This window comes from Rutidosis leptorrhynchoides, chromosome 1 (genome assembly GCF_046630445.1).
Source record: "Rutidosis leptorrhynchoides isolate AG116_Rl617_1_P2 chromosome 1, CSIRO_AGI_Rlap_v1, whole genome shotgun sequence".
Classification (NCBI taxonomy): Eukaryota; Viridiplantae; Streptophyta; class Magnoliopsida; order Asterales; family Asteraceae; genus Rutidosis; species Rutidosis leptorrhynchoides.
The window spans coordinates 495,689,357-495,709,514 of record NC_092333.1 but is presented as its reverse complement, the minus strand read 5'-3'; the positions used below and the strand labels follow the sequence as shown (position 1 = coordinate 495,709,514).

At 38.2% G+C, this 20,158-nt stretch overlaps 1 long non-coding RNA gene across 4 annotated transcripts in view; it reads right to left on the bottom strand.

The window, feature by feature from the left end:
• LOC139875625 (uncharacterized) overlaps nt 1-16,897 on the bottom strand; it is a 28,352-nt gene extending 11,455 nt beyond the window's left edge. The window contains exons 1-5 of one of the 4 annotated variants that reach the window (XR_011767929.1): nt 16,440-16,897; nt 16,297-16,345; nt 15,963-16,036; nt 15,835-15,888; nt 13,680-13,944 (exon numbers count right to left, since the gene is read on the bottom strand). This is a non-coding gene — a long non-coding RNA (uncharacterized lncRNA). Of the gene's footprint in view, nt 1-13,679; nt 13,945-15,834; nt 15,889-15,962; nt 16,037-16,296 lie in introns of those variants that run through there. The other 3 variants (XR_011767930.1, XR_011767932.1, XR_011767931.1) reach the window with 3 other exon arrangements.
• Nucleotides 16,898-20,158: the final 3,261 nt, after the last annotated feature.

Genomic DNA, 20,158 nt, shown 5'->3' with positions numbered 1-20,158 from the left:
ATTTTAACTGTTTATTTTATTTTAATTCTAATTGAGTCGGTGCGTTTAATCGGTTTGTTAGCTGTGTTCTTGCAGTTACAGGTAGTGCATGCCACACACGCGTTCTTCAAGTTTCCGATTTTAACACCATTTGACGAGCCTGAAAGAGAGTTGTTCAAAGCCTTAAGTCAAGAGCAAAAGTCTAAAGTGGATTCTTCACCGTCTTCGAGTGAAGTTGTAGTCAATTTGTTCAGTAACAACGATATTGTGGTGCCCGAGACACCACCAGAAGTTAACTCAGAAGAAGATTCTTACGTTTCGTCTGACACTTCAGATACTGAAGAAATGGCCGAAGAACCACCTCGTCCTCAGACTATGGCAGAAAAGTTGAAGGCCACCCGAGGAGGCCAAGGCAATTCGATTACTCAGCCGAATATTACTCAGCCTTTTCAAATTACAGGGCCGATCCTGAATTTGATTTCTTCTGATTGCCGATTCTATGGCAAAGATACCGAGGATGCTAACGAGCATCTTCGTAATTTTAATGATGTTTGTAACTTGTTTAAGCTACATGAGGTTGCCGACACTTCAATTAAGACAAGACTTTTCCCTTGGACTCTTAAGGGAGAAGCTAAGAGATGGTTAGATAAGCAACCAGAGGGTACTATTACATCTTGGGAGACTTTGGAAGATAAGTTTTTGTCAAAGTTTTTCCCTGCATCTCGAGCTGCTCGACTTCAAGCAGATATTTCTCAATTTAGACAAAAGAGCAGTGAGACATTGTTTGATGCTTGGGACCGTTTTGCTACTTTGTTACGCTCGTGTCCGCAACACGGGTTGAATGATTTACAGAAGGTTCAGATTTTCTACAAAGGTTGTGATATTCCTACGCGTCAGAGTATTGATCAAGCTGCAGGTGGTACGTTAATGGATAAGACTGAAGAAGAGGCGTTAGCGATCATTGAAAAGCAAGCTGCTTATTCTCATGAGTGGCATCAGGATCATGAATCTTACCCTTCAGCTTCAGTTAAGAGAACAGAGACTACAGGTACAGGTGCTTATGATGATTTTGGGTCTTTCAGTGCTAAGTTGGATTCGTTTGGTAGGAATTTGGAGAAGATGAACAAGGATATTCATGGTATGAAGGTTGGTTGTGAATACTGTGGAGGTTTGCATCTGGGCAAAGATTGTGATGCGGGTTTGACTATGAATCAGAAAGAAGATATCAACTATATTAGTCAGCAGAATAACAATCAGTTTCAGGGACGTGCTCAGTTTAATAGGAATTTCAATAATCCTTATAATCCGCAAGGTAATCAGGGTTCGAGGTTCCAACCGGGTTCTAGTGGAGGTTTTCAGCAGCAAGCTCCCGGTTATTTTCAGAAACCACAGGCCGAAGAGAAAAAGTCCAACCTTGAGGCTATGATCGAGAAGTTAGTGATTTCTCAGACTCAACTTGTTACTACCGTTACTCAGAACAATGAAAAGAATGACCAAATGTTTCGGAATCAACAAGCAGCTATTCATAATCTAGAACAACAGATTGGTCAACTTGCTAATAAGAATAGTGAGAGAAAACCGGGGGAGTTACCGAGCAAGACGGATACTAACCCGAAAAACGGGCATGTTAATGCTATCACCACCCGAAGTGGTTTAGCATATGATCCACCGAGGAAGCCCGACGAGTATGATTTGAGGGTCCCGTTAGTTAATGATAGTGAGCCGGTTGTTGAAAGTGAATCGGAAAAGGAAAAGGAGCCGGAACAGGTGGCTGAAAAAGTTGTTAAGGAACCGGTTACTGTTGCTGCTAAACCGGTAGTTAGAGAGTATCAACCACCGCTCCCATTCCCGAGGAAACAGCGTTTGGAGAAGCTAGAGGCCGAAAAGTCCAAGTTCATGGACTTGATTAAAAAAGTTAACATAAATATGCCTTTTATTGATGTTATTGCAGGTATGCCTAAGTATGCGAGGTTTCTTAAAAATTTGGTGACTAACAGGCAGAAGCTGGAGAACGTGTCTTCAGTAAGGTTGAATGCCGCATGCTCAGCGGTTGTTGCTAACAAGCTTCCCGAGAAGCTTGAGGATCCTGGAAGTTTTACCATTCCTTGTTTACTTGGTAATCTAGACTGTATGAGGGCTTTGGCGGATTTGGGGGCTAGCATTAATTTAATGTCTTATTCTATTTACTTAAAGCTAGACCCCGGGGAGTTAAAACCCACGCGCATGGCTGTTCAGCTAGCTGACAGCTCTATTAAATTCCCTCGTGGAATCATAGAGAATATGCTAGTTAAGACCGGGTCGTTAGTTTTTCCGGCGGATTTCGTGGTTTTGGATATGGAAGTGGATGAAAGGATTCCACTTATTTTGGGTCGGCCCTTCTTAAATACTGCTAGGTGTATGATTGATGTGTATGGCCAAAAGTTGACCCTTAGGATAGACGATTTGAGCGCAACATTCTCAATCGACCATGCTTTGAAATACCCTGGCTACACTGATGATACATGTTATTTTCTTAACACTGTGAATGTCCAGTCTGAGTTTTTGCAGGAATTCCCAGAGTTACAGGGTTCAGGAGAATGCTCATTGGTTGAGATTAATGAGGATGTGCAGGTTGAGGAGGTGGATATTTTAACCACCTTGATGGAAAACGGCTATGAGCCGACTGAAGAGGAGTTCAAAGAACTCGAACGTGATTCAGATTACCGGAGCAAGTCTTCAATTGAAGAACCTCCCGAGCCTGAATTGAAGCCACTTCCAGATCATTTGGAATACGCTTACTTGCATGAGGAATCTAAGCTTCCGGTAATTATTTCTTCTTCTCTTTCAGCAGGTCAGAAAACTGAGCTTGTAACCATGCTAAAGGCCCATAAACCGGCCATTGCATGGAAGATTCACGACATTAAGGGTATTAGTCCCTCCTATTGCACCCACAAAATCCTAATGGAGGATAACTCCAAACCTGTGGTGCAACGTCAAAGGAGGTTGAACCCGCATATGCAAGATGTCGTGAAGAAAGAGATCATAAAGCTCCTTGATGCAGGTCTGATTTACCCGATTTCTGATAGTCCGTGGATTAGCCCGGTACACTGTGTACCTAAGAAAGGTGGTATGACTGTTACCACCAATGATAAAAATGAGTTAATTTCCACCCGGACTGTCACGGGGTGGCGTGTTTGTATCGACTACCGTAAGTTGAACGACGCCACACGTAAAGACCACTTCCCGCTACCTTTCATGGATCAAATGCTAGAGAGGTTGGCGGGAAACAGTTTCTATTGCTTTCTCGATGGTTTCTCGGGCTATTTTCAAATTCCTATCTCGCCCGAGGACCAAGAGAAGACTACTTTCACGTGCCCGTATGGCACGTTCTCTTATCGACGCATGCCCTTTGGCCTTTGCAATGCTCCGGCCACTTTTCAAAGGTGCATGATGGCCATATTTCATGACATGATAGAAGATTGCATGGAGGTGTTCATGGATGACTTCTCGGTCTTCGGTGACACTTTCGATTCATGCCTTCTTAATTTAGAACGGATGTTGGTCAGGTGCGAAAAATCTAATCTTGTGCTCAACTGGGAGAAGTGCCATTTCATGGTTCAAGGGGGCATCGTTCTCGGGCACAAGATTTCTAAAAACGGTATAGAGGTGGATCCCGCAAAGGTTACCGCTATTAAGAACCTTCCACCCCCTACCGATGTTAAGGGTGTTAGGAGTTTTCTCGGGCACGCCGGTTTTTACCGGCGATTCATTAAAGATTTTTCTAAGATTGCCAACCCGATGAATAAACTCCTTGAAAAGGACACCCCGTGGAACTTCTCCGACGAGTGCCAAAAGGCATTCGAGCTTTTGAAGGAGAAACTCATCAATGCGCCAATCATAATTGCTCCGAATTGGTCCCTTCCGTTCGAGCTTATGTGCGATGCATCTGATTTCGCTGTTGGCTCAGTTTTGGGTCAAAGGGTCGAGAAGCATTTCCGACCCATCTACTATGCAAGCAAGACCTTGCAAGGAGCGCAATTAAATTATACTACCACTGAAAAAGAGCTCCTTGCGGTGGTCTTCTCGTTCGATAAGTTCCGGTCCTACTTAGTCTTATCTAAGACTATTGTTTTTACGGACCATTCTGCTCTAAAGTACCTTTTTGCTAAACCAGATGCAAAACCCCGACTTCTTAGATGGATCTTGCTTTTGCAAGAATTTGATGTTGAGATCCGGGATAAAAAGGGTGCTGAAAACTTGGCGGCCGATCACCTTTCACGTCTTGAGAACCCCTCCCGTGAGGTTCTCGATGAGACTACCATTCATGATGATTTTCCCGAAGAATATCTCATGAAGATGGATAAGGTTGATGAGCCGTGGTACGTGGACATTGCTAATTATCTAGTTGGGAGATTCTTGGAGAAAGGGTGGTCACATCAAAAGAGGAAGAAATTCTTCAGTGACCTTAAGTACTATTTCTGGGAGGATCCCTATCTTTTCCGTTGTTGTCCCGATGGGGTTATCCGCCGGTGTGTTTCCGGTGATGAGTGTATGCGTATTTTAACCGAGTGCCATAGTGGGCCTACCGGTGGGCATTTTGGACCCCAAATTACGGGGCGTAAAGTCTATGATGCCGGCTTTTATTGGCCGACAATCTTCAAAGATGCCCACCTGGTTTGTAAGTCATGTGATTCGTGCCAAAGGGCCGGTAAAGTCACCAAACGGGATGAGATGCCTCAACAAAGCATCCAAGTTTGCGAAGTATTTGACGTTTGGGGAATTGACTTTATGGGGCCATTTCCGAAATCTCAGAATTATAGTTACATACTCGTTGCCATTGACTACGTGTCTAAATGGGCCGAAGCGCAAGCTTTACCCACAAATGATGTACGAGTTGTGATTTCGTTTCTTAAGCGTTTATTCTCTCGATTTGGAACTCCTAAAGCTTTAATTAGTGATAGGGATACTCATTTTTGTAACGCCCAAATGGAGAAGGTATTGAAGCGATATGGAGTTCTCCATAAAGTTTCTACTTCATACCATCCCCAAACGAGCGGACAAGTTGAGAATACAAATCGAGCTCTTAAAAGTATTCTTGAGAAAACTGTGGGTTCGAATCCGAAGGAGTGGGCAATTAAGCTCGATGAAGCTTTGTGGGCGTTTAGAACCGCCTTCAAAACGCCAATTGGTACCACTCCTTATCGGTTGGTTTATGGGAAAGCGTGCCATCTCCCGTTGGAGATTGAGCACAAGGCTATGTGGGCACTTAAAAAGTGCAATTTAGATTTGAAGGAAGCCGGACGCCTAAGGGCGGGGCAATTGAATGAGCTTGGTGAATTACGCCTTGATGCGTACGAGAATTCATTGATTTATAAAGAAAAGACCAAGCAATGGCATGATAGGAAGTTAAAGGGTCCAAAGGAGTTTAACGAAGGCGACCGAGTGCTTTTGTTTAACTCTAGATTAAAGCTTTTACCGGGAAAACTCAAATCCCGGTGGACGGGACCATTTGAGGTTGTTAAGGTGTACCCATACGGTACGATCGAGTTAAAAAATGCTAATGGTATCACCTTTAAGGTTAACGGACATCGTGTGAAGAAGTATTTTGATGGTCCGTTAGAGATTAATGATGAGGTTCACGTTGAACCCGATCCCAACGTCACTTGAAGTTGGGGACGAGTCGCGTGAACGACTCGTTAAATAAGGTTCACGTTGTTGTAGAGTTTGTATATTTTTGTACTTGTCTGATAATATGTGCAATATGATCATGCTTGAATTTTTATTGGGGTTAGTTTGGTGGTTTTATGGTGCGAAAATTGGGTTTAGAGGCTTAAAAATGCGAATTTTAGATGTTTCAGTAGGTGGAGCGCCGCTCCAGTTAAGGGCGCGCCGCGCCAATGTTGGGTACCTGATGTACCAGATTTAGGAAAAGGCTCGACATCGTTTTGTAGTTATTCGGAGCGCCGCGCAAGCTTTCGGCGCGCCGCGCGATAAACCTGCGCGCCGCGCGAGATATTGGAGCGCCGCGCCATTTATCTGTCGGCCAGCGGTTTTTGGGTTTTTAATTAAAGTCAACCCGAATTTTCACAACCACATAACTTTAAATCGGGTACCAGCTGTCTTTTATGCCTTTTTACTTCAATTATTTTCTTTCATCTACATCTTTTACTCTTACAAATCCTTTGATCTTCAAAACCCTAAATCTTAAAAGTTTGATCTATTGTTTCAATTAACCTCAATCTTTCAAGAATGGCACCCAAAAAGGTCCGAATTTGTTTCCTTCCTTACTAATTTCATCTTATTATATGTAAATTGCTTGTTTAATTCTTAATTATCATGATGAATTAGTGTGGGGTTGCTTTAATTTGGGTTATGTGATTCAATTAGTTATGGGTTTTGTTAGATAATGTTTATATGCTTTGATTTCAAGATGAATTTTGTGTTTTTGGAAGTTTAACATGAACCTAGGGTTTGTAGGGTTTAAAGTTCGAATTTTGGAAGTGAAAAGGGGATATTTGCTTGAAAGTGTGGTGGTTTTTGAATTGTTCATGTGTTTTTGAGCTAGTGTGGGGTAGTATCCATATGGGCGGGTCAAATTGTTTTGATTGACTTGTGCTAAATTGTTCCAATTATGATTATGCCATTCTAGTGATGATTAAACATATGATTTTTAATTGTGATGAAGCTTTTTGTTAATGGTTGTTGAAATTGATAAAAGTTGCTAATATGATGAAGTTTATTGGATTTTTGGAATTTAAAAGAGTGATAAGTAATCATGTTATGTTTTGGTTATGTTGATTGATGAATAAGGTTATGAGTTATTTGTTTTAATGGATAATGTGATTTGGTTGAGAGTGTAGTTTTTGAAAAGTTTTCACAAGAGTTATTTGTTTCATTGGTGGTTGTTTTTGAAAGTGAATTAACATGAAGCAAGGATTGATTGTAAAGGTGTTTGGTGCTTAATATGATGACTAACACTAACTTTTGAGTTTTGTGTTTGTTTTCTTACTTGTTTCATGAATGTAGAGAACAAGAGGTAACCAACCACAGCAACCACCGAACAATCCGGAATTGTGGTTGACTCAAGTTGCTAATATGGAGGATCTAGAACAAAGGTTTACCATAAATCTTGCTCGTCCAATTGAGCAAACTTACTACTTGGATTGGTCGCATCTTCGAAATGAGAATATTCATGCTTATCGACAATTGCGTGGTTACTTATGGGTTACTTATAGTGGTAATGAGTTGAGACCGTATGAGCGATTGTTTGAGATTAACGAAGACGTTTATGAGCAGTTGACTGTTGAGTTCTTTTCGACCGTAAGTTGTCGCCCCCGAGTTGCTCCTCGTGAGTCGGACTTTTTGACATTCAGGCTTGGCGGGGCGGACCGTCGAATGAGTAAGGTTGAGTTGGCTCGGGCATTGGGTTTGTACCCCGAGTTAAATGATGATATCGATTTACAGTACCATTTGTTGGGATGCCGGGTTTTTGGTGAAGGTGCTTTTAGTGAAAGTGAGTATTGGCCAACGGTTATTAATCCGGGGGTTAGAGCTTTTAGCTCTAGTAGGAGCATTCAGTCAAATCTTCGACGTCCGGAGGACCGGATTCTTTTTAAAATGATTGCTACTATGTTCATGGCCCGGAGAAATGCAAACAAAATTAAACGAAAGGATCTTTGGATCCTTCAGCAGATTAAGGCTAGAGAGGCGATAGATGTCCCTTGTATGTTGGGGGCCTGGTTTCAGGAAATTGGTGAGGATAATCGTCCCGAGCGCCCGTTGTTAGGGGGGCATTTAGTGACACGTTTGGCTGAGGCATTTTCGGTGCCAACTGATAGGTGTACTGTTTCGGGGGCCGAAGCAATGGCACCGAAAATGCCTCAGCCAAACGTGTCACTAAATGCCCCCCTAACAACGGGCGCTCGGGACGATTATCCTCACCAATTTCCTGAAACCAGGCCCCCAACATACAAGGGACATCTATCGCCTCTCTAGCCTTAATCTGCTGAAGGATCCAAAGATCCTTTCGTTTAATTTTGTTTGCATTTCTCCGGGCCATGAACATAGTAGCAATCATTTTAAAAAGAATCCGGTCCTCCGGACGTCGAAGATTTGACTGAATGCTCCTACTAGAGCTAAAAGCTCTAACCCCCGGATTAATAACCGTTGGCCAATACTCACTTTCACTAAAAGCACCTTCACCAAAAACCCGGCATCCCAACAAATGGTACTGTAAATCGATATCATCATTTAACTCGGGGTACAAACCCAATGCCCGAGCCAACTCAACCTTACTCATTCGACGGTCCGCCCCGCCAAGCCTGAATGTCAAAAAGTCCGACTCACGAGGAGCAACTCGGGGGCGACAACTTACGGTCGAAAAGAACTCAACAGTCAACTGCTCATAAACGTCTTCGTTAATCTCAAACAATCGCTCATACGGTCTCAACTCATTACCACTATAAGTAACCCATAAGTAACCACGCAATTGTCGATAAGCATGAATATTCTCATTTCGAAGATGCGACCAATCCAAGTAGTAAGTTTGCTCACTTGGACGAGCAAGATTTATGGTAAACCTTTGTTCTAGATCCTCCATATTAGCAACTTGAGTCAACCACAATTCCGGATTGTTCGGTGGTTGCTGTGGTTGGTTACCTCTTGTTCTCTACATTCATGAAACAAGTAAGAAAACAAACACAAAACTCAAAAGTTAGTGTTAGTCATCATATTAAGCACCAAACACCTTTACAATCAATCCTTGCTTCATGTTAATTCACTTTCAAAAACAACAATGAAACAAATAACTCTTGTGAAAACTTTTCAAAAACTACACTCTCAACCAAATCACATTATCCATTAAAACAAATAACTCATAACCTTATTCATCAATCAACATAACCAAAACATAACATGATTACTTATCACTCTTTTAAATTCCAAAAATCCAATAAACTTCATCATGTTAGCAACTTTTAACAATTTCAACAACCATTAACAAAAAGCTTCATCACAATTAAAAATCATATGTTTAATCATCACTAGAATGGCATAATCATAATTGGAACAATTTAGCACAAGTCAATCAAAACAATTTGACCCGCCCATATGAACACTACCCCACACTAGCTTAAAAACACATGAACAATTCAAAAACCACCACACTTTCAAGCAAATATCCCCTTTTCAATGGTATCGAATATTTTGTTTTTCGCTAAAGCCGATTTTATTAGGCGAGGTCCGAACGGTTGGGTTTTGGTAGGTGAGGAAGAACAACAACAGGGTCAACAACAACAACAGGGTCAAGGTCAGCAAGGTCAAGGTCAAGGTAGAGGACGTGGTACTGGGTCCACGTATGAAGCAGGGAGTTCTAGTGGTAATGTTCGGGGAGTATGGACTCCCGATGAGGAAACTTTTAATGGGTTGGTGAATAGTGTTGATGGGTTGCATCTTGAGTTCCAAGATAGTCGTTCATTTTATAATGCTCAGATTGAGCATAATCAGCGTATGTATGACGAGCAGCGCCGTCATAATCAGGAGTTGATGACGTGGCACCAGGGTAACTATGGGTCGCTTAACACGAGTTTGGGTCAGGTTCGGACAGAGGTTGGTAATTTGGGCGAACGTGTTAGCAGGATAGAGTATGATGTTCAAGGGATTCGGGCCCACAATCAGTGGGAAATTCATCAGAGGCAGCTCCAACGGCAGATGCGTCGTGTGCCGGATGCGTACATTCCTACGCAAACCACCATTCCGGACTACACAGCCGTGACGCCTCCGAGACCGGATCCATCTTATGACCCGTATCAAGCGTGCCAAGATACTTATGGCGTGACTTGGGACCCGTTGAGAGATTTTTGGCCGGGAAGCAATTGATGTGTTGCACGTATTATTGTTGTATTTGTTTTAGACTATTTCCGTTTCGATTTGGTTGTACTTGATATTTTTATTTTTCGTATGATGTACTATGAGACCTTATTAGGGGCAAGGCGCTTCGGTACCGGGTGGTACCACCTTGTTCCCTTTATGTATTTGGTGTGTTTTGCTTTTTCTTAGGTGTGTTGGTGAAACGGTTTTTTCAAGTCTGGCATTAAGTTCAGCAAAACTACTTGAGTGATGATATTGGTGTGAGAATCGGGAATGGACGATGTTCTTATGCTGGCAGTCAGTTCAGCGCCATCTGTCACTGTCATTCCACGATTTGTGGTTAAGCTCGATAAGTTTTTATTTTTCTTACCCTTTTGATTTTAATCCATTTTTGATCTCAAGTAATGGGGACATTACTTGATCTCAAGTGTGGGGTGGGGGATGTAAAATCTCTCGGGTTGGTTATTAATAGAATCATCATTATTTTGATTTTGATATCTAAAAGACTTGGCGTTTCACGGGGTTTTGGTCGTAAAAAAAAAATTGAAAAATTTAGGGGAAAATAAAAAAAATGAAAAAATTAGTTAGTGAAAAAGAGAAAAAAAAATATATAGAAAAATAGTTAAAAATTCGACCAAAACCCTTGTTTAAGAGTTGGCTTGGTATTTATTTCATGATGTTTAAAGAAGCCAAAGTTGTTCCACATGTTCATTACCATTGAACATGAAATCCTACTAGTTCAAAGAACTAAATAGTAGGTCACTTGTACCAAAACGGGTGTAAACCGTGAGAGAGCGGCGATTGCATAGCGTGATTGTGACCGAATCACGTGCCAGATCAAAAACTTTTGGTTACTTGGTTTAGCATACTTCCGAAACTATATCATTTTATTATTGCATCATTTAATGATGTGATACTGTGGGAAGAGGAGCCTTGAGTTTCACCAGTGTTGTCCTTTTTAGGAGCAATAGCTACGTGCTTGTGTTTGCTTAGACAACACAACCCATAGCCAAAAGCTATGGCACCCGAAGGTTTTCGGGATTTACCGGAAGTAAAGTCTTCCGAAAGTGCTTCAAACCCGGTGTCAATTGAAATAGATTGGCACTTCCGAGTGACTCAGATCCACTCATTAAGGAAGTAAAGTCTTCCGACCGTTCTACTTGGTTCGTATACCTCTTAAGCGTGCCATTTCATTACCCATCATTTCACGATGAGGTACTGTTAGAGGAGAGTCGTGAACTTTCAAAACACGTTCATTATTTTGAATGTGAAATCCTACATGAACATTCAGTTCATACGTAGGTCACTTGTACAAAAACGGGTGTCAACCGTATGAACGGTGATTGGATCGTGTGGTCAAAGCCGGGCCATACGCTAGATCGAAAACTTTATAGGGCGGTCTTCATTGTTTCTCCTAACAAGGACAATGTATGCGCTCGACCACCTTTTATAACCATACAGGATGAATCCACTCCATCCTAAAGGGAGTCAAGTCTCCCGAACGACACACTTGCTGATTTATTTCAGAAGTTGTAGTCCAGACCAGTTGTAGGGTGACGAAAAGTCTTGAAAAGTCATTGCTAAAATCGACTGGAAATCTACCAGGCCTCAACATCAAACAGGGAAACTGGTAGTCAAAGCTTATCTCAATGAGGGAGATTTGCTAGCCAAATGGGAAGCGCACCATGATACACAAAATGTCAGTGATTGATCAGATTCCCAGTGGATAACCTCCGGAAAGGTAATATATCAGCTTTTAAGTCTGATGACCCTCAATCTTTATGGTTGACTTAACGGATTAGACGGTTACCTCATAACCATCGATGATATCTGGACGTAATGTGTATCCTCCTAAGCACATTATTTTCTACCGACATCTCGCGATGTTAGGTACTGTGGGAGGCTTGGCTTGACCAATTGCGGGGTAGCCCGTACGTTCTCTTGGCACACGTGTTCGATTGTTTTATCTTTGGTGCTCGGTTCCCACTTGATTCCCGATGCTATTGAAGACTTATATTATGACTCGAGATTCTCTACTTCATCATTATGGTACGTAATCGAGATTATTTTTGGTTTCTTTATCCGTTACATATTGTTTGCGGTTTGGGAAGTTTCAAGGGGGAATGCAAGTGGGAACCATGGTTGTTATTTACTCCAAATCGTGCCCACGCTAGTTGCTTGTTTGGTTTCTTGTTCGTTTGGTTCTACATATATTTTTGAAGACATTATTTTATTGTAGAAGATTATTATCGAGTTTCATTGCTTGAGGACAAGCAAAACTCTAGTGTGGGGATGTTTGATATCGCATATTTCGTATGCGTTTTCCTTAGCGATATCGGGTACATTTTGGTCCTTTTGGATACGATTTGGAGTTATTTTGGTTAAAGTTGTGAAAGTTTGATTTCCAAGTCCAAGGAGGTTAAATTTGAGGTTATTTGATGGTTTTGGATGTTTTTCGATGTTAACGAGTGAAAAGGTTTGATTCGATTCGAGTTTTGGTGTTAATATTGAGTTTTTCAGCTAGTTTCAGCATTTTCAGCATGGAGCGCCGCTCCAAATGGTGGCGCGCCGCGCCAATTAACTGGAAAAACAAGTCGAGCATATTCAAAAACCAAGGCTCAGATCACAGTGAAACGGCGCGCCGCGCGGGGTATCTGGCGCGCCGCGCGACTTTCAGCCCGGGTTCAGGATTTTCTCATATTTAAGCCCGAAAAATACCCTAATGTATCATTATCGTATCTTGACGAATTCCAGCCACTTTTTGACGAACTTAGGTGATTTTTGGAGATCTTCAAGGTCATTCTAAGGTACCAATCATTCCGAAAACAAGTCTTGATTCGTGTATCTTTCAGGATTCAATCTTTGATTAGTTTTATCTCTTTGTTATCAACAATGAATTTCTCTATTTCTTTGATTGTTATTTTGGTTTTAGCCATGATTGTAGGCTAAACTCTTAATGTTTGTCTAGATTGAATATTTGCAAGTGTTTGGATGTTACTTTGATGTTTTATTAATTGATGCATAATAATTATGAGTTTTGATTAAGAACCATTCTTGTGGGTGTTAATTATTGTTACTAGGTTGATTAGTGAATCTTGTTTGAACAAAGGGAACCCTGTTTCAATTTAATGATCTAATTTCCAATTGATTTGTCTTAACCGATTGGGTGCTTACTGGACCAAGGGGGTAAACCGAGTAACGTAATTGAACAAAATAGGGGTGAATTGTGTGGAGCGAACGCGTAACCAATTGAATCTTAATCTTATAATTAACTAGTTACTAAGTCACAAACGAAAGATGGTTTTTGGTGAAAGGGAACCCTAAGCCAATAAATCCTAGTTTGACGTGTTTGCTAAAAGAGAACTCTGGGTAAACCGACTCTGTAATTGCGTGCATTGATTAATAGAACTAGTGCTTAATAACAAATCATCCAACACTGCGAATAGGAGATCTAGGCGAACATTCTTCTATCCATTGAATTCCAATATCTTTATTTTCCCGTTGAGTCTGTATTTCTTTTATCTAAACTTAAAAATCCAAAAATATTATCTTTTACTTTTAAAGCTATCTTGATTTGGCTAATCGTTAAATAGCCGCAAAACAAACTATCTCGTAATTTCAATTTTCATAGTTTAACTTAGTTTACTTTTATTAGTTTCAAACTTAATTCTCACGTTAATACTGTCCTTGGAACGATACTTGGAATTACCATTTTTATACTATTACACGATCGGGTGCACTGCCCGTAAGTGTGTAGTAATCTTTAACCAGGCATATTTCCAGAGATAATTTATATACTAGATTTCACACATCAATATATATATATATATATATATATATATATAGATCGTATATGTATATATGTATATACTTTGTTTCCTTATTTAAACACAAACAAATCTTTTATCAAATCTCCTAGGGTTTAAAGATTAAACAAAAACTCTTTTAATGCAAGAATCAGTTTTCTATCACAAAACGGGAAACGACTCGTTTACCAAACTCATCATATATTCTTCAGAACTGCTTTCGATAAACTGAAATTCGTTTTGGACGATATCGCGTACACACTCACAAACACGCATTTAGAGGTTTCGTCGCCAACGACCTTAGTTATATGACCTGAAGTTAAAAACCCAATATCACTTATTTATGATTTGCTACCTTTGAAAAAGGTATATGAATATGATGCAGCTTGCTACAATTGACTCAGGCCATTTGGTAGTAGTATAATGAAAATGGTGTTTATGTTGGAACACCATTTCAGACCCATTTGACCTATTCATGATTTACTACCTTGGACAAAAGTATATGATGTACTTTGCTACAACAATTTTTATTTCTAACTTATAATACAACCAAAACAATGTTGATGTTAAATTTTGTAAAATGTATCACCCGTTATATCTCTTTTTAACGTTAGGTTATACACCTTAGGTAGTTGAGATGCAAGTCTAAATGCGTGTTTCTGCACGTGATATCGTTCAAAATGGATTTCAGCTCTTGTTTATCGAGAGCAGTGAGGAAAGAATATGTTAAGCTGATGAGCTTGGTAAGCGAACCATTCCAGTTTTTATCCTGTCAAATCAGTGTGTTAATTGAAAAACAATTCTTGCGTTAATGGAGAAGAAGACAAAAGACCCGATGCCTTCCGGATAATATTATGTCAATGATTTATCTAGATTGAAAATCTGCTAAACTGGTAGAGTTAGGCCAAAAAGGACAACAGATTTATTGGGATCGACACGGTGGCTGAAAATCAAGTGAAAGGGATGTTATCGGTTGTTTTTGGGAGAATCCCGACATGTGTAAAGGAATAGAGGAAGCTTTGTATGAGCGTAAGAGTGAACTAAAAAAAAGATATAATTATTTGATTCAATCCAGAAGACCATACCACATATATCGGAGATAGTCGACTATGAAAGAATCTAATTAGAAAAGATTATCGTATTAGGAGAATACAATGAATACATGAACTCCTCACGTATGCAGACTTATGACAGGATGATCTCCAACTCTCCAAGTTCGAGATTTTGATCAGACTTCAACAGTTGAGATTTGATAAGGGTTTGCATTCAAATCAAGAATATGATCTGGTTACCAATAAGAAGTTTTCTGGTCGGCCGCAACTATCATCGTGCATAATGAAATTGTTAACTGAGAAAAGATTTCATGATGTTAACACGAGTATAAAGAATTAGGTGATGATGTGTTCGATGATAGTTTGTGTCGGCAGCATGAAATCGTTTCTCTAAGTAATGATTTCATTATGCTCGCTGATAGTTGCGGCCGGCCCGAAAACTTCTTTTTAGTAATCAGATCGTATTCATGATAAAACAAACCCTTATCAAATCTCAGTTACCGAAGATCTGATCTAAATTTCTCAAAGTTGGAGATTATCCCGTCATAAGCTTGCATGTGTGAGTAGACCATGAATTTATAATATTCTCCCAATACGACAATCTTTCCAACGAGATGTTTGCATGGTCGACGATCTCCGATGTATGTTGTGTAACATTATGGACCGAATTAAACAATCTAATCTCCTTGTTAGTTTACGCTTACAGTTTTACAGGGCTTCCTATATTCCTTCACACACCGCCGAGCTTCTCCCAAAAAGAACCGATATCATTCCGGTCACTAGATTTTCAGCCACCGAGTCGATCACAAAAAAAATTGTCGTCTTTCTTGGTAAACTCTTTCAGTTTAGCAAATATTCAATCAGGTACATATCGACATAAAAATATTCGGAAGGCATCTGGTCTTCCGTCTCTTTTTCCATTAACGCAAGAATCGCTTCTTTATCAACAAACTGATCTGACAAGGTAAAACGGGGAACGACTCGCTTACCAATCTCATCAGCTCATCATATTCTTTCAGAACTGCTTTTGATAAACAAAAGTTGAAATCCGTTTTGGACGATATCACGTGAAAAAACACGCATTTAGAGATTTCGTCTCCAACGACCTTAGCTATATAATAATGAGAGTACGGTTAAGTAATTCACAGTACCATTCACTCGCTTCTGTTTCCCTTGTCCCAAATCAGCATCCAACCCTGGTAAATCTACAATTATAAGACCCAATAATAGATGATTTGATTGTTTTACCACCAACTGAAAACTAATGGTCAAAACTTACCATCAACACCGTAACTGCAATGCAATTAATCAGTTAATTTCATTTCTAAATTTGAAGTCACTGGCATCAAAAACCTAGCATCGACAAAATTTAGAACAAATTAAGCAATTATTTCTTCAATTTAATACACAAGAAAATATACGGTCACATAAAATGCATAACACTAAATCCTATGAGCAACAACAATATATAAACACGTACCAACTGAAATCGTTTATCACATAAATTCAAGCATATGATATGATTAAAGCTAATAAAATAACAATAATTTTAATTTTAATAATTCAATAAAATAAATAATGCTGATTAAAAAGGGCAAAAAAAAGAAGTTGACCTGAATCATAGAAAAAGTAAGAGTACAAATTAGTGATATCGCTGCAAACCTGATGCAATTAGTGAAATTAAACAATCACAACTGAAGAGAGCGGCAACATCATCTTTAATCGGTGGCAAATTTATGAAATCAGATGAACTAACCTTCGAATCAAGTTTAATCGGTGGCTTAATTGTATATTTTTGGTGTACGATTTGGCGAAAATAACCGTTAAAGATCAGGTTAGGGTTTGATAGAAATAGAAAGAATAACCAGTGAATGTTCTCGTAAGCTTTTGAGATCTACTATATTTGAGAATTGAGATCCAGCGTAAACAAGTTGATTATTTGAGATTGGGATAACCAGAAAAAAGTGACCAGCGAGTTCACCAGAAAAACAAGCATCAATATTTTTAGTAGTGACCAGAAAAAAGTTACCAAAGTGTAAAAGTCGTATAAGCGGGGAGAAGGGGGAGGTGAAGGATCTACCAGTGAAAAAAAAAATTCATGTGTACATTTTTTTAGACGAAATCATACAAATTGCATGTGAAGTAATTTGGGGAAGAAAGGAAGGGGATGAAGGGAGGAGAAAAGAGAGAGAACGAAAGAAAGAGTAAATCAGATGGATCAGAAGAAAGGAAGGGGAAAACGGCTATAAATGGATCTGAAGGAAGTAAATGAGGAAGTAAATGAAAAATAAATATGGAAGTCTTCCTTTAGGCTTTGACTTTCAAGTTATGTTAGAGGCATCAAGCATATTTTTTTTTTTGACGGCAAACAGGCATCAAGCATATATGCGGGATTTCAACTCAAAAGTTTTGTTTAAGGACGCTTAGTCATTGTTTAGGCGTGTAGTTTAATTTTTCAATGGCAGTGTAATGTTTTGCCAATTCATTTGTTATTGTACCGTACTCAAATATCTAGATCATCATTTTGTTGATCTCTTTTTAATATTTTTAATATCTAGATCTCTTTTTAATATACTGTTATTTTTCGCCAAAAAAAAAGGAGTACATCTTTAATTCATTGACTTCTAAAAAGTCAAAGATCTGGAAGCAAAAGAAGTGGTTTTGAATGGCCAGAATTGCATTAGTATTAACTTAAAGAATACTAGAAAAATTAATCTAAAGAACAAAGGTGGAAATCTCAATAAGGAGGCTTTCGGCTATTCGGATCATTTAGACACCGAAGATGATGGTCTTGATGGGTTCACTGATGATATAACGCTACAAACAAAAACAAATCCAAAACCAATACCAAAAGCGGTCGGAAAATTAGTCAATCCAAGTAAACATGACGTCGAGATAAAGAGTTATGACGAGTTCATGAGTGGGATGAGAGCGTACGGAGAACCACCAACCCCTCCTAATAAAAAGAAATAATGAGGTTTGCCTCATAGAATATGAGGGGCCTCGGCTGCAACGAAAGAGGTCAAATGGTTGGTCGAATGGTATATATTTTTCAAGTGTAGTATGTGGTTATTCAAGATACGAAAGTAAGCGAAGTAAACTTTAATATTGGTTATTGATACAAATGGATGGTGAATCGATTGACTAAGTTTCAATATTCAGAATTGAGTTTTAATCGGATGTGGTTGATGGAATATTTAAATGGGTTCTACAAGTCTTGTTGTGGTTTACGAAAAGCTTAAAACTTGGTTGTTAAAAGTAGCTATTATGGAAGGAGTAGTTGTATGATTAATAGTATATTATGTTGAAGCGTCTTCTAATCTATCTGTGAAGTTGGTTCCGATGAGCAACTTCATGCTAATGGTTTGGAATAGGTTGGCTACTTGGAGCGCAAAATCTCATACATTTTAAAGAATAGATCTTTTACAGTTGAAGAAGGTATGGAGTTGATTGGGTTGGTTTAATGATGTGATTTAGTGTTGGTAGGGCTCAATAGTCATAATGTATGGGTGATCGTCTAATTTAGTTGGCTTAATGGGTAGTTTTTGTTAGAGTCATTAATTAGTTTAAGTTAGTTTTAGATTTTGCACGTTAAAATGTTCAATGTTTTTGAGTTTGTAATGTTGTCAAGAGCTCCTCTTGTGCACTACTTTGTAATCTTATAATTGTCATCTTTTTGATGACATTCTCCTATTTATATTATTTTTGTTTTTTGCCAAAAAAAAATTGACTTCTAGTTTGTCATCTCACTTCCAAAAATGTGGTACATCTTTAAAAACAGATTGTACAAGTAAATGATGCATTCATATCACTTTGTACGTTATCCTACTTATATTTAATTTAATCTCATAGTTAAAAGTTAAATTCTGAAGTCTTAAAAATATTTTACTTCAATTAAAAGTTTTAAATATCAATCATAAGTTGTATATTTAACTCATAATTAATGTTCTAATTGATTGTATAAACTTGACTAAAAGTTTAAATTTTGTTACAAGACAAAAACCACAAAATTTAAGAAAAAGTAATTGATACATGTATTTTTTTTGTTAAATTTTCAGTCTTACCTTATACGGAGTACTTTTTACTCATTTTTTTTTGTCTTACATCTATAAAGCAGTGTTATAAAAGAATTTTATTACATCATTTTTTCATTTATGAAAGTGGACAATTAATTTAGAACATTCACAAAGAAATACTAGAGTCTAGAATTTAAACGGAGTGAGTAACATATAATGTTGTGGTTCTTTTATCCTCTTATATAAATAAAACTTCGTAATAATTAGTGAATTAGTGAAATGATGGATTACATTTAGAAACATGCTCTTTTTCTAATGTAATTTGGGCAAAAAAAAATCAATTTTGTTTAATATGAGAAACGATATTATAATAATGTGTGATTCCGCTCATACTTAAATTATCTTTTTTAGATGAAATACTTAATACTTAATGATATTATATTATATTCATCTATCTATTTTTACAATAATAACAGAGGCGTATATAGTGGTAATCGATTAATGTTTCAAATTATCTCTTTTTATAAATGAATAAAATAATGAAATTAAATTCTTTTATAACTTAAATTTAGGTTTCGTAGTGTGTGGGCATGGTAATTGTATATATCTCCATGGTCGTGTTGTAATTTTTCATTGTTAACTCGGGTTGGCTAGCTCGGATTAAAAAGACCTCCTTGGCTAATATTCGACCGACCACTCAATTATTTCTCACGCTTTCACGGCTTGGATCTTTATTTTTCACTTGGTTAAATGGGTAGTAGTGGCCAACTTTGTCACCGCATTCGCGCTACTGTCTGGCCACTCCTCCCCAGCTCGATTTCTTTCAAGTGTGGTGGTGTTTAATGGCCCCTCGTCCATGATTTCGTGAATATTGGTTTATCCATTATGATTCAACATAATGTATAATATATAGGGCTTTGTAAATTTTTCCGATATATTAATAAAGTTTTACTTGCTTTTAAAAAAAATCATTTCTATATATATATAATATATATATATATATATATATATATATATATATATATATATATATATATATATATATATATATATATATATATATATACACACACACATATATATATACATATATATATATACATATATATATATACATATATATATATATATATATATATATATATATATATATTTAAAATATTAAAGGCGTTTAGTGGATAGTATATATTTTGCTGAGCTTTCGATAATTGTAAGTAGTTGATGAATTATTATAATTATGTGATACTACTAAAGGGCTTCTGGGCTAGCGGTATTATGAGAGCTATCAACTTTGAAGTTGTGATTTCGAGGACCGTCGTGGAGAAAAAGAGTGTGTGTGTTTGATATTCTAGAAAGTTGTGCTACCATCGATTACGATTTATAGATCCGCCACTATCTTCCTTTACATGATCTAACAAAGAGAGTGAATTTTTGAACAGTATAGATTAAGTGTGTAACA